Source organism: Bombus affinis, unplaced genomic scaffold (assembly GCF_024516045.1).
Source record: "Bombus affinis isolate iyBomAffi1 unplaced genomic scaffold, iyBomAffi1.2 ctg00000078.1, whole genome shotgun sequence".
Classification (NCBI taxonomy): Eukaryota; Metazoa; Arthropoda; class Insecta; order Hymenoptera; family Apidae; genus Bombus; species Bombus affinis.
Window position 1 is genome coordinate 715,854 of NW_026108827.1, and position 10,800 is coordinate 726,653.

Below are 10,800 nucleotides of genomic sequence, written 5' to 3' on the forward strand. Positions count from 1 at the left end.
ATCGTTCGAATTCTAAATTCTCCTTAGAAAGTATCATAGAGAAAATATGAAACTTGAAAAGTACATCACGCTGATGCCTCGATAAACCGTCGTGTCGATAAATCCATGTGTCCGAGCGATGAATTTTCCCCAAACAACAAAAAACTGAAGGAAAATCTTCTTTGAAGGACGTGACAAAGTAGGGGAAGCGGTAACAATGATCACGCGATAAACTGATGGTGTACGTATAGAACGAGTGTTGCGAGAGAATTATCGAGAAACAAAAAAAGAAAAAATAATCGTCGGCCGGCGCGACTATACGCTATCGACGGCCAAACAGCGACTGAGACTAACTGAAACGAACTCTGTCGCAGTATGAGCACGGGCTGCGTTCGCGGATCGATCGAACACGTTCTGCGCCTCTCCGCGGCACCGGCGTCAAAGCCACGCCCGATGGCTGCAACGCACTGGTGCACTTGCAACATTAACCACTGGTCCTTCCTTTTTCGTGTGATATTATACCAGCATCTGCGATGCCATTTCAAAGACCGCAATCAAAGCATTAAATGCCAGATTAGAGCGACGCGATAATATTACCCGAATATTCGTCCGTAAATGTTACCGTATAGATGTTTAATTAAGCATTATTATGCTTCGAATAATTTACTATCACATGTTCCACAAGAAAACATATGTTTCACTTTTCCCCGTAGTATGATTGTAATTTATAACAAATATTTATAATTTATAATTTGAAATATTTATAATTCACTGAAAGTATCTTCCTGTCACGATCATAGACGTAAAATTTCAAATTAAAAGTACCAAATTAAAAACATATGTTATCCCGAAACCAAACGTACGACATGGCGAATCACGATGATACGATAAAAATTGATCTATGTCTTGATTTATTCAAACAGAACGAACTTACTCGAACTTTTCCAGAATAAACGATTTATTCGATAATATCCGTCACCAGCTTCTCTTCCTTCAACGGTAACAACTGACACCGAAAGCTCGAGAGACCCGAACGGTGAGACGTACCCAGAAGCAATGCAGTTACCTGGGCAAAGAGTCCCAAAGACCAAGGACGTAGAAAATTTCGAGAAACGGAAATGGAAACTGGAGTGGCGCGTCAATCAGCATTGACGGAAACTAATAAAAATGGAAAAAACCAAACTAATTCGTTTCACAAATTATTAAAACGATATTATTCAAAATTTCACTGGATCTTCTCACTGCACACGTCAATATTTGTCGAAATATCAATATTAAAAAGTTAATAAAAAAAATATCTTCTTTCTTCATACCTGTCTTTCTCCCGGGCGGCGAAGGAATACTAGAATGTTCGAGAACAACGGATACTTTTTGATTTTATCTCAATATCAATTTCAATCTTTTTAAACGAAATACAATCTGAACGATGAAACGTTTGATCAAATAATGTTCTTCGTTCGATACTAAAGGAAATTGAGAAGAAACATCGAAAATTCGTTAATAAAACGAATTTCTTTGTTTCTGTGAGATAATAAACTTGATATACGTATTGGTTTTTAAAATCAATATATCTAACCAATGGGCACACTTTTAACAAGGGTGATGGAACATACCAAAAATCTTTCAAGATGGTCTTGGCAACGGAAGAGTCGAAAATATGACAATTATAAATGAAAAATTCTAATATTTTACAGCTGACAACGATAAAGAACTCCAGATATTCTCCTAATTAATTTACAACAAATTCGCGTATATGATCGATAGCTGACGTCACTGTGTCCCACAGCCCTTGTAAAACGATAAGAATTTCCTGGAAAAACTTGTAGCCACGAAATGAAAAAGATGATAAAACTTCTAACAAGAGTACTGAGACGAGCAACTTTGTACTTACCCCTTCGGAGTAGGGAACGTGATTAAACGTCCGCGAGTTCGAAACTTTTGTAAGTCACTGCACGGCCGCTGCTTATGGTGGAAATGTAATAGATATAAGTACAGAGCGCGTGAGCGAACTAAAAACGCGATATAGGGGTAAAGAGAGAGACCGTTCCGTCCTTCTCTAATGCCCGCGTACTTGTACCGGAAATGTGTAACAACGGTAAACAAGCGCCGTCAGTGTCCACTAGTGTGCATGCCTGATTAAACAAGGACAGAAAATGCTTATATACAGCCTTCTCTTTCTATTTCCATGTCGCATCCATCTTACTATACAGTAGACAGGATTCGACTATTCCATCATTATATTCGCACCCTGCTTACGTGTGAACTAACATTGCCATGACAACAAATCGTTCGTCTCCTGTTTGATGCTCAGTTTTCAACGGAGTTGAAGGGAAACTTTATAAGAGAAAGGAAGTGACGGATTGTCTCAAAGTAATAAACGAAAATTCTCGTAACTATCGAGAAACGATAGTCAATACAAGGATATCATTATCACATTTAAAACTATTACAATAAACGGTGATTTATCGCTGCAAGGTACCACAAATAAGATATCTCATAATTTGCGAAAAGAGGTAAGGAATATTCTAGATTTTAGACTTTGGAACTTCCATGACAGTCATGAGTGTGTTTTGTCATTGATTTGCCATATTGCGTTTTTCACAATTGTTGTTCATTTTTTGCGATATTTTACACTCGCACATAGTATCTATGATTTTTTCTTTCGATAATTCTTATAATTATTGTCAATAATTAATTATTTATAACCATTTACGCTGTATTATATATCATTAAGATTTATCTTTGCACGTATCAAGATAGTAGATAACAAAATTATGTTTATATATTTATATTATGTGTATATATTTAGATATCTTCTTAGTTGCAATTTTTTCGAATAGTATCGGTGACCAATCGAAATAGAAATTAGTGCGGAAAGAGGGGAAGGAACCAAAATTTGAAAATCGACATCGGTAACTCAGTAGTTATAGAATAACTCAATCGATAACGTAGATTAACTAGTTATAAATGAAAATATATATAAATTCAAACTTTAAAAATTAGAAATTAAAAAGCAGAAGGCAAAAAATTATCGCCGAGGATTTATATAATAATAAATAGACAGTACATTCTTTTTGTCTGTCTTACCGAGAAATAAAACAGTTAATTGATGATTATCGTATAGTGTGTACTCATAGCATAAAATTTGTTCAATGAATTAAAAATTATATTTTTTAGATATGTAGACATTAGCGATGTATTAATCCGGGAAGCTCGTCTACCTCGGAAATATCGAGTCTGCGACAACGTCGATTTGGAAATTATTCTTACAGAATATGAAAATTATTATTACAAGATGAAATTCCAAAAATATCCTATATTGTGCAAGAAAATAACTGAAAAGGAAATAAAGACGAGGGAAATGACAAATGCGAACAAAGTGTAAGAATTTAAATTATTTAACACTATTCAACGTTCTCAACGTATTCAACGTATCGATTACAATATCATTCAATCTTCGAAGAAGTAGTAAAACGTGTCAAATCTGTTAGCAAAGAAACGAGAAGTGAGTCTGTGAAAGGGAGGAATGTACAACAGAAGATGACGGGTGACGCTACGGATGATATTAATCTCGCAATGACATTGACACCAATTTTCGCCAATGAAAGCGATGAATCTTCATCAGAAGAGGAGAGCTATTTAACATCTTAATGGAACAATCCACGCAATCAAAGATATCAAAATAGGCTCAGAAGCTTTATATAGACAATCTGGAATTATGGAAGATTATTGAAGACATTTCATGCGTAAGTTATTTTCGATTAATATACGTATTGTAAATACTGATTTCAGTAAAGCTTTAAATAACGAATTACATAACATTTACGGAAATTAATACGGAGATTATGCGCCATTTCATCTTTGTATTGTCGCAGGAAATCATACTGACAAAATTAAATGTATATTGGGACAACATCGTAGGCCTAGAGGAATGTAAATCTGCTATTAAGGAGGCCATTGTGTATCTCCTCAAGTACCTTATCTTTTTTAAAGGCCCATTTTCTCCCTGGAAAGGTATTCTGCTATACAAGCAATTACGAAATAGGGAAGACGATGTTGGCGAAGGCAGTCGCAACAGAATGCCACTGTACCTTTTTTAACATAACGGCCAGCTCATTGGTGAGCAAATGGAGAGGTGATTCCGAGAAGTATATCCGTGTAAGTTGATTTCCTTTGTCTATGAAGAAGAGATTCTGGAATATATCATATATAATAATAATCATATATAAATAGAATAGTTGTTTGGAAAACGAAATGATATTACGTTCGTGATGAAACAATGAATTTAAGGAATTTTGAATATAATATTTAATAAATAATAAATACATTTGTTAAATTGAACAGGTTTTATTTGAACTTGCCTAAAATTATTCGCCTACAATTATTTTGATCGACGAGATTGACTGGATAGGCACAAATAAAGGAGTAAACTGTACATTGTCTGAACCTTCAAAGAGATTCAGATCAGAACTTCTTTCTAGATTGGATGGATTAGTATCTAACGAAAATTCTAATGTAGTTCTTTTGGCTGCAACTAATTGCCCTTGCTATGTATATCACGCTATTTCAATGTTTTCTAAGTAGAAAATATCTTAATATCATAATTATTCATTATCTTAATCTTAATTATTGTGTTGTTCGGAATATTCCTTCGTTATTATTAATATAACAGAACAATAATATTTATTGTAAATATATTATTAGGGACATTGATGCAGCTTTACGCAGATGCCTCGAAAAGAAAATATACGTATCATTACCAAATGAAGTTACTCGACTCGATATGTTCAAATAATACCTTAGCAACCAGTTATTAGAGAATATGGATATTGTAAACCACATAATAAAATCTACTGAAAAATATTCTTGCGCGGATATAAAATTGCTTTGTAAGCAAGCATGGCTGCTAGAAATAAGTCCAATGTGGGAAAAACTTGAAAAAAAAGAAACATCTGTTACGACTTTGAAATATGAATTAAAGAATTATGAAATAATAGCAAAATTGTTAAAAAACAATGTCACCTACAGTTACGGATGTGGATAGATATGAAGCGTGGAATAAATATGTATGCCATAAGAACATATTTTAAAAAATATAAATGGTTATCATAATATATATCATTAATATAATTATCGTTCGAAAAATTGTTCGTGTGCGTGCATGTATGTGTGCGCACGCGTTATAAACAAGTTTGAAATGTTCGTTCTACATATATGTATACGTGGTATACATCTTCCCTTATAATATATAATATGTGTAATCTGAGTGGTAATATCTCCACGTATTACATATGTGTTAGTGTATTTTATCGATAATCTGTCTTTTATTTCCTCTTATCTTATTAACGCATGTATGGGCGCGTATATGCGCTGGCGAAAGCTATGGGTGTAGACTCAGAACACATATATGCGTTTTTTGCAAGTATTCCGCATGGCCTAAGGACAGATATACGCGTTTGTCGATTTTTCCGATCAAGTAGAAGTAATACTATTACATTTATGTGAGATAAATATGAATGTATTCCTTAGTAACGGCAGTAAGCAAATGCCAATAATGTCTCGTTATAATTGTTTACCTGTTTCGAGGACAGTCGCATCTAATTATCGAGAAGAAAATGTGTTGTTTGTGTGAAAAATAAGAGAATGCAGAAAATGCGATGTCGGATTATGTATCGATAATTGTCTTGAAATTTTTCTCATACAACTGAATTATTAGCCAAATTCTGTTGTAAATTCTAAATGTTTATTGTAAATTTCAATGTTTAAAATAAATAATCAATACTAAAAAATAACGCTCTTGAATTATTTAATCTCGTGCAAAAGAATTACTATAACTTATTACGCTTTGCGCTTTCAATAGTCAATCAACAGAGTTCAGTCTAACGAAGAAGTTCCCTCCTACGCTAACGAACTGTCCTGTTTTTGCGTCCAGGCTTTCACGACATAAATTAAAATATCGCACATAAGCACAGCGTAATAGCGGCTTAAATTTAAGTTACAATAATAATCTTAAAAAAAAAAAAAAAAAAAAAAAATGTAATAATGCATGGCTATGTCGTACCGTCGCGTATCGGTACTTTTGCCTGTACCACCCTACAATCAGAATTCAGCGTTTATTCTGGAAAAAAATCATGTAAAAAAAAAATATGTAAAAAACCTGGAATTAATAAACAAAGATTTTAAAAAATCAACAATTAAACAAGGGATTGAGATGACCAACCCCGCTCACGCTGCGAACTTCGAACGCGGAAGAGTCGAGCCGTGGCCATGATGGGTGATTCCAGGAATCGGTCGCGTATGGCAGGATCTGCCATGCTTTACCGATCCCAGCCGCGCCGATTTCCGTCAACAGACACAGTAACGGAGATATTTGGAACAGAAGCAGCCGCATATTCGTCTATCTGAAATTAAAGAGATGATTTCATGTAGAAGATACAAATTTGTTCCCTGATATTGAAATGCCGAACACGAGGAAAATGAGACATGCAAATGACAAAGTCGATGATCAATAGGAAGATAACATAAACAATTGTAGATTGCAAGGAAAATTTTGAAAAATGATACGTGTTCTAATAATAGAATATAAATAATAAAAAGGAGAATGTAATTGCCATTCTTCTATGTATTTTAATTTATGAGACGTAACTTCTGAATGACCTGTAATGCCCGTTTCCGCGGCATTATGCGCCGAGTTCCGGACTACGCGTAGATCCGGTAGCGCGATTGTTCACTCGACTACATTTACCATAGCGAAATCGAACCTCCCGCGAAATCGAACTAGAATTCGACCCGACACGCGTACGCGCCCAACCACTGAAAGTTCAACGCACCAGTACCGTCAGACGATTCGAAACTTGTGAATCATCTGCTAACGATACGTATCCACCGTCAAAATTTTTCATTGCAATAATTTTTCATAACGTTGCAACGATCGCTATATTTTCAATATACATGTATGATCGTAATAAAGAGTGTCTACTCTTCTTAGACTGTTATTTGTACAACATTATACGGAAATGTATGTTTTACGTGATATGGCTTCTCTCGACGCGTGGATCCATTGGGAAAACTGCTATATTTATGGTAACTTAATCGTTACAATAACATAAGAACACGTAGAACCGACTCAAAGTTGTAAAAACATGCTTGATACAACTCAAGTGTATTATATACGTTTGAAGCATCACCGCCCATTACTACACCATCAACATCAATCATGTTCTACACCACGGTCATTCTTCTGCAAAAGCGATAATTAAAAGAGAAAGAGAAAGAAGAATTACTGCACAAACTTCGACAACCATGGGACTTCCGTATACATATACAACAATAAGATCACCGTGAAATTGTCTTATCTTGTTCTTTTAATCGCGAAAAATCTGTCCGTAAGTTCGTGGACCGTGTCGAACAGAACGCTATATACGAGATAGAACGGGTTTTTGTCCGACTGTTGCACGGTTAAGAGCACGACGAGCAACATTGTTCGTGGCGATAAAATGAAGGTAAAAAAATGCAACGAGGAAACAAAGGATAGAACGTCTAGACATAGCGGAACAAATCTTCGGCAGGAAGATCTTCTCCGTTAACATCGACTCCGCACAGTTACGCTCGCTCTTTTACAGTTAGCCTCGCGGACCTGTCTTAATTTGTAACTACGTTTCGGGACATCCTCAACACGTTCCCCAACGCGTAGGTTTCATACGACAAATTCAATGTCATAGTGGTTTAAGTCGTAATTCCGAATGTTTGAATTCATTTTTACTCTCAAACATATCTTCCCTTTGGTTTCAGAACCGATTAAGTCGTAACTTTATTCTCTACCATTTCTGTTTCCACGGTTTGAACAGATGTAATCTATTTTTACGGTAATAAACACAGAAGATTATTTGATGAAAACTGGCAATGGCCTAACTTACACCACTATGATTCTCAACCCTGTTTTCCAAATTGTGTTATATAATATTTTATGAAATGTTGGTGCCATACAGGATGAAACGATCTTAGGCGAATCAAACATCTTATTTTCCCTTACGCCATTCAAATTATAAAATATGCAAACTTTTTAACATTTAACTCCGCTGTCTCATTATGTCGATTCCGTCAACTGTACGTATGCTGATGAACAGTAGTTAATTGTCGGTTTCACGATGGGATTTCGAAGAGGAAATTGGATAACGGATAGGTGAGGGGTTCTGAAGTAGGATAAGAACGTAATTGTAACTCGACTTTTGATGATTTATTGCCTAGCTAGCGGGATCGAGAGCGTGACTGGTGATGTAAGATACTGAGGAAAGTTAATTAAACTTAGCTTCATTACGTAGAGTAAATAAGATGTTTGATTGCAGTAGAAATTGTCACATATTTGATAAATGTTAGATTTCTATATATAAGAAAAATGTATAAAAGATATATAAGAGTATAAGACTATTTCTAAGAAAGGTAAATTATGGGTTTTTCATCAAATGTTTGAATCAACTTTGTTAAAGCATTCCCTAATTTAACCATTTAGACGTTAACTATCGAGAAACCGGTCCAGTGTGTCGTATATCTCATCATTTACATAGGAACAAAATCTCCACGTTCAGGCTGTACAGTTAATTGAAATTAAAGGCAAACACTGTAACTCTGGCACAACTGTCCTTATTTTCGCAACTAATTACCATTTGTCCCATTTCATTAAAACTTTTTAACAGCCGGTAAATAAATCGATGGAATTTCCTCGGTTCAATTTATGAGTGATGAAAATCAAAATTACTTAAAAGTACCATTCCTCGATATCTCCAAAAACATGTCATTTCTAACCGTATAATAATCTATAAGCAGAGAAATGTCAATGAAAATTTAAGACGAAAAAGAGGTAAATTTACCTGAATTCCAGAGCGCGGCCGGCTTTCAAATGTCGTTGACTGTTTAGAGTTACCACGCTTACTACGGTCCGTGAACTACGGCTTCCCGGTTTACCCCGGCTTCGTATCTGCATACCGTGTGCTGTTGTCGCCGCTAAAACACGCTCACCCCTCTACTCGCGGACTTAACTACTGTTCTCAATTGGTCGCTGTTTTTAACTGTAGTTCTTGTTCCGAAAGATAGGTAAATGGCTTCCTCTATGATCTACGAGCCAACACAATCAAAGATGATCGTTTAAAGTAGCTTATAGGAACAGGCAGACTACGGGCACATTTACGCTCCGATCGTGTGTAGAACGCTAAAAGGTAGAATTCTGAAAACTGTAGAACAAACGAGCGATAGTATTGCTAAAAAGACAAGTTAAGAGTACATAAATATGTAGTAAGAGGAAAGAAAAGATCTTCAACTGACAAACAAGTAATTGTGTCTATCATCATTTCGTCAATGCGATTAAGGATAGTTATATACATTTATACATTACATTCTAAGAGTTACAGTTGCATGAAACAAAGGAGAGAGTGATGGGAGCAACTTACCTGCTCATTTATCCTCTGCACGTTCGGAGATGCGCATTAACATTATCATAATCGCTCAGTTGAATTATGCTTGTATTAGTATGTTTTATCTTCTTCGTTAATACATAAGAAGTACTTCAATATCGAAATAATCTGTGAAATCTAAGTTATATATAAATATATATACTTTCAATGTGATTATCAATAGTTTAGTTTATTTAATTCAACATATGTATATTTTCATGAAAACAAAAGTACGTCAAATTTTAACGAGCAATAGCTTTCGTTTTACATCTCTATACGGTAATTTGCAGGATGCAAAAAGAAAAATAGAGAGTCTGATCTGAAAATAGAATGATCTTGAATAAATTGTAAAGGACATAATAGCGCTGTCATGCGCTATGGTGCATAAACTAGGGTAGAATTAAAAGCGTAGTAGAATGTAGATCGTTAACAAATAAAAATTAATCTAGGTGTTATTAAAGAAATTTGTTTCACCTTTTAAACTTTTTGATGATTGGTTTACTTTGAATATTTTGCATATTTTTGCATATCATGAGCATTTTGTACATTTCCATACATTCAAATTTTCTATGAATATAAAATGATCCGCACTCTACTTCATAGTATACTCTATACGTTTAAAATGCTCCATTAGAAGCTTAAATCTATCAAAATACAGCTCCTAAGGAAATGTGAACTTGCACATGAACACATAATATGGATTTTCTGATTGAAACGTATAGACAGGTATATACTAGCATAAGCCACCTTCGGCATTTGACTGCATGGTGCAGCACTACTCTCTCTGGGATATCCTAGCCACTTTCGGCATTTGGCCGTATGGTGCAGCACTAGCTCTGTAACATAGAAAACCATAGGCGTCAGTTCTTCTTATTTCCTCTCTCATATATGTTTACTTTAATGTCACTTATTCAGGCGCTTGATATATTGTCGGAATGAAATTTTAGTAATGTGCAAGTAATTGTGAGTAGATTAATAAAGTATAATAAGATATTAGATTCATGTACATAGTTTCAAGTGACATCAATCTTTATGTCTAGTATATACATGTGTATTGATCTATAAGTCAGTGTTAAAATAACAAACAAATGGCAGAAGAAGGAAAGAAGATTTCCTTCGGTTTTGCAAAATCTATTAAGAAATCTATTAAGAAAAAATGCTATTCCACAAGAAAAAAAGAAAGTTGATTACATTGAATGCCTTGATGAGAAAGGTATTAAAGTAATAGGGTGAGTTCAAAAAGTAAAATTTATAATCAAGAAACATATAACCTCAACCTAACCTATAAAAATCACCAATAGCGGAATATATATATTTGAAAACAATTTTTTTATTTCAGTGAGGAAGAAAAAAAGGATGAACCTCTAATTATTCC

General features: G+C 34.7%; 3 long non-coding RNA genes across 7 annotated transcripts; 1 reads left to right on the top strand and 2 right to left on the bottom strand.

Moving 5' to 3' along the window:
- Positions 1–2,117: 2,117 nt before the first annotated feature.
- Positions 2,118–3,630, top strand: LOC126927182 (uncharacterized). The gene is made up of 2 exons (XR_007715264.1): positions 2,118–3,360; positions 3,471–3,630. It is a non-coding gene; the product is annotated as an uncharacterized LOC126927182 (long non-coding RNA).
- Positions 3,357–4,004, bottom strand: LOC126927172 (uncharacterized). The gene is made up of 2 exons (XR_007715250.1): positions 3,806–4,004; positions 3,357–3,689 (listed from the first exon to the last, which is right to left on the bottom strand). It is a non-coding gene; the product is annotated as an uncharacterized LOC126927172 (long non-coding RNA).
- A 60-nt stretch (positions 4,005–4,064) lies between these two features.
- Positions 4,065–10,121, bottom strand: LOC126927170 (uncharacterized). Of its 5 annotated transcripts, XR_007715244.1 has the most exons (6): positions 9,900–10,121; positions 9,423–9,744; positions 8,847–9,206; positions 6,200–6,380; positions 5,006–6,097; positions 4,065–4,426 (listed from the first exon to the last, which is right to left on the bottom strand). It is a non-coding gene; the product is annotated as an uncharacterized LOC126927170 (long non-coding RNA). The 5 variants fall into 5 exon arrangements; XR_007715243.1 differs by having other exon boundaries at positions 5,006–6,380; XR_007715245.1 differs by lacking the exon at positions 5,006–6,097 and having other exon boundaries at positions 9,900–10,119.
- Positions 10,122–10,800: the final 679 nt, after the last annotated feature.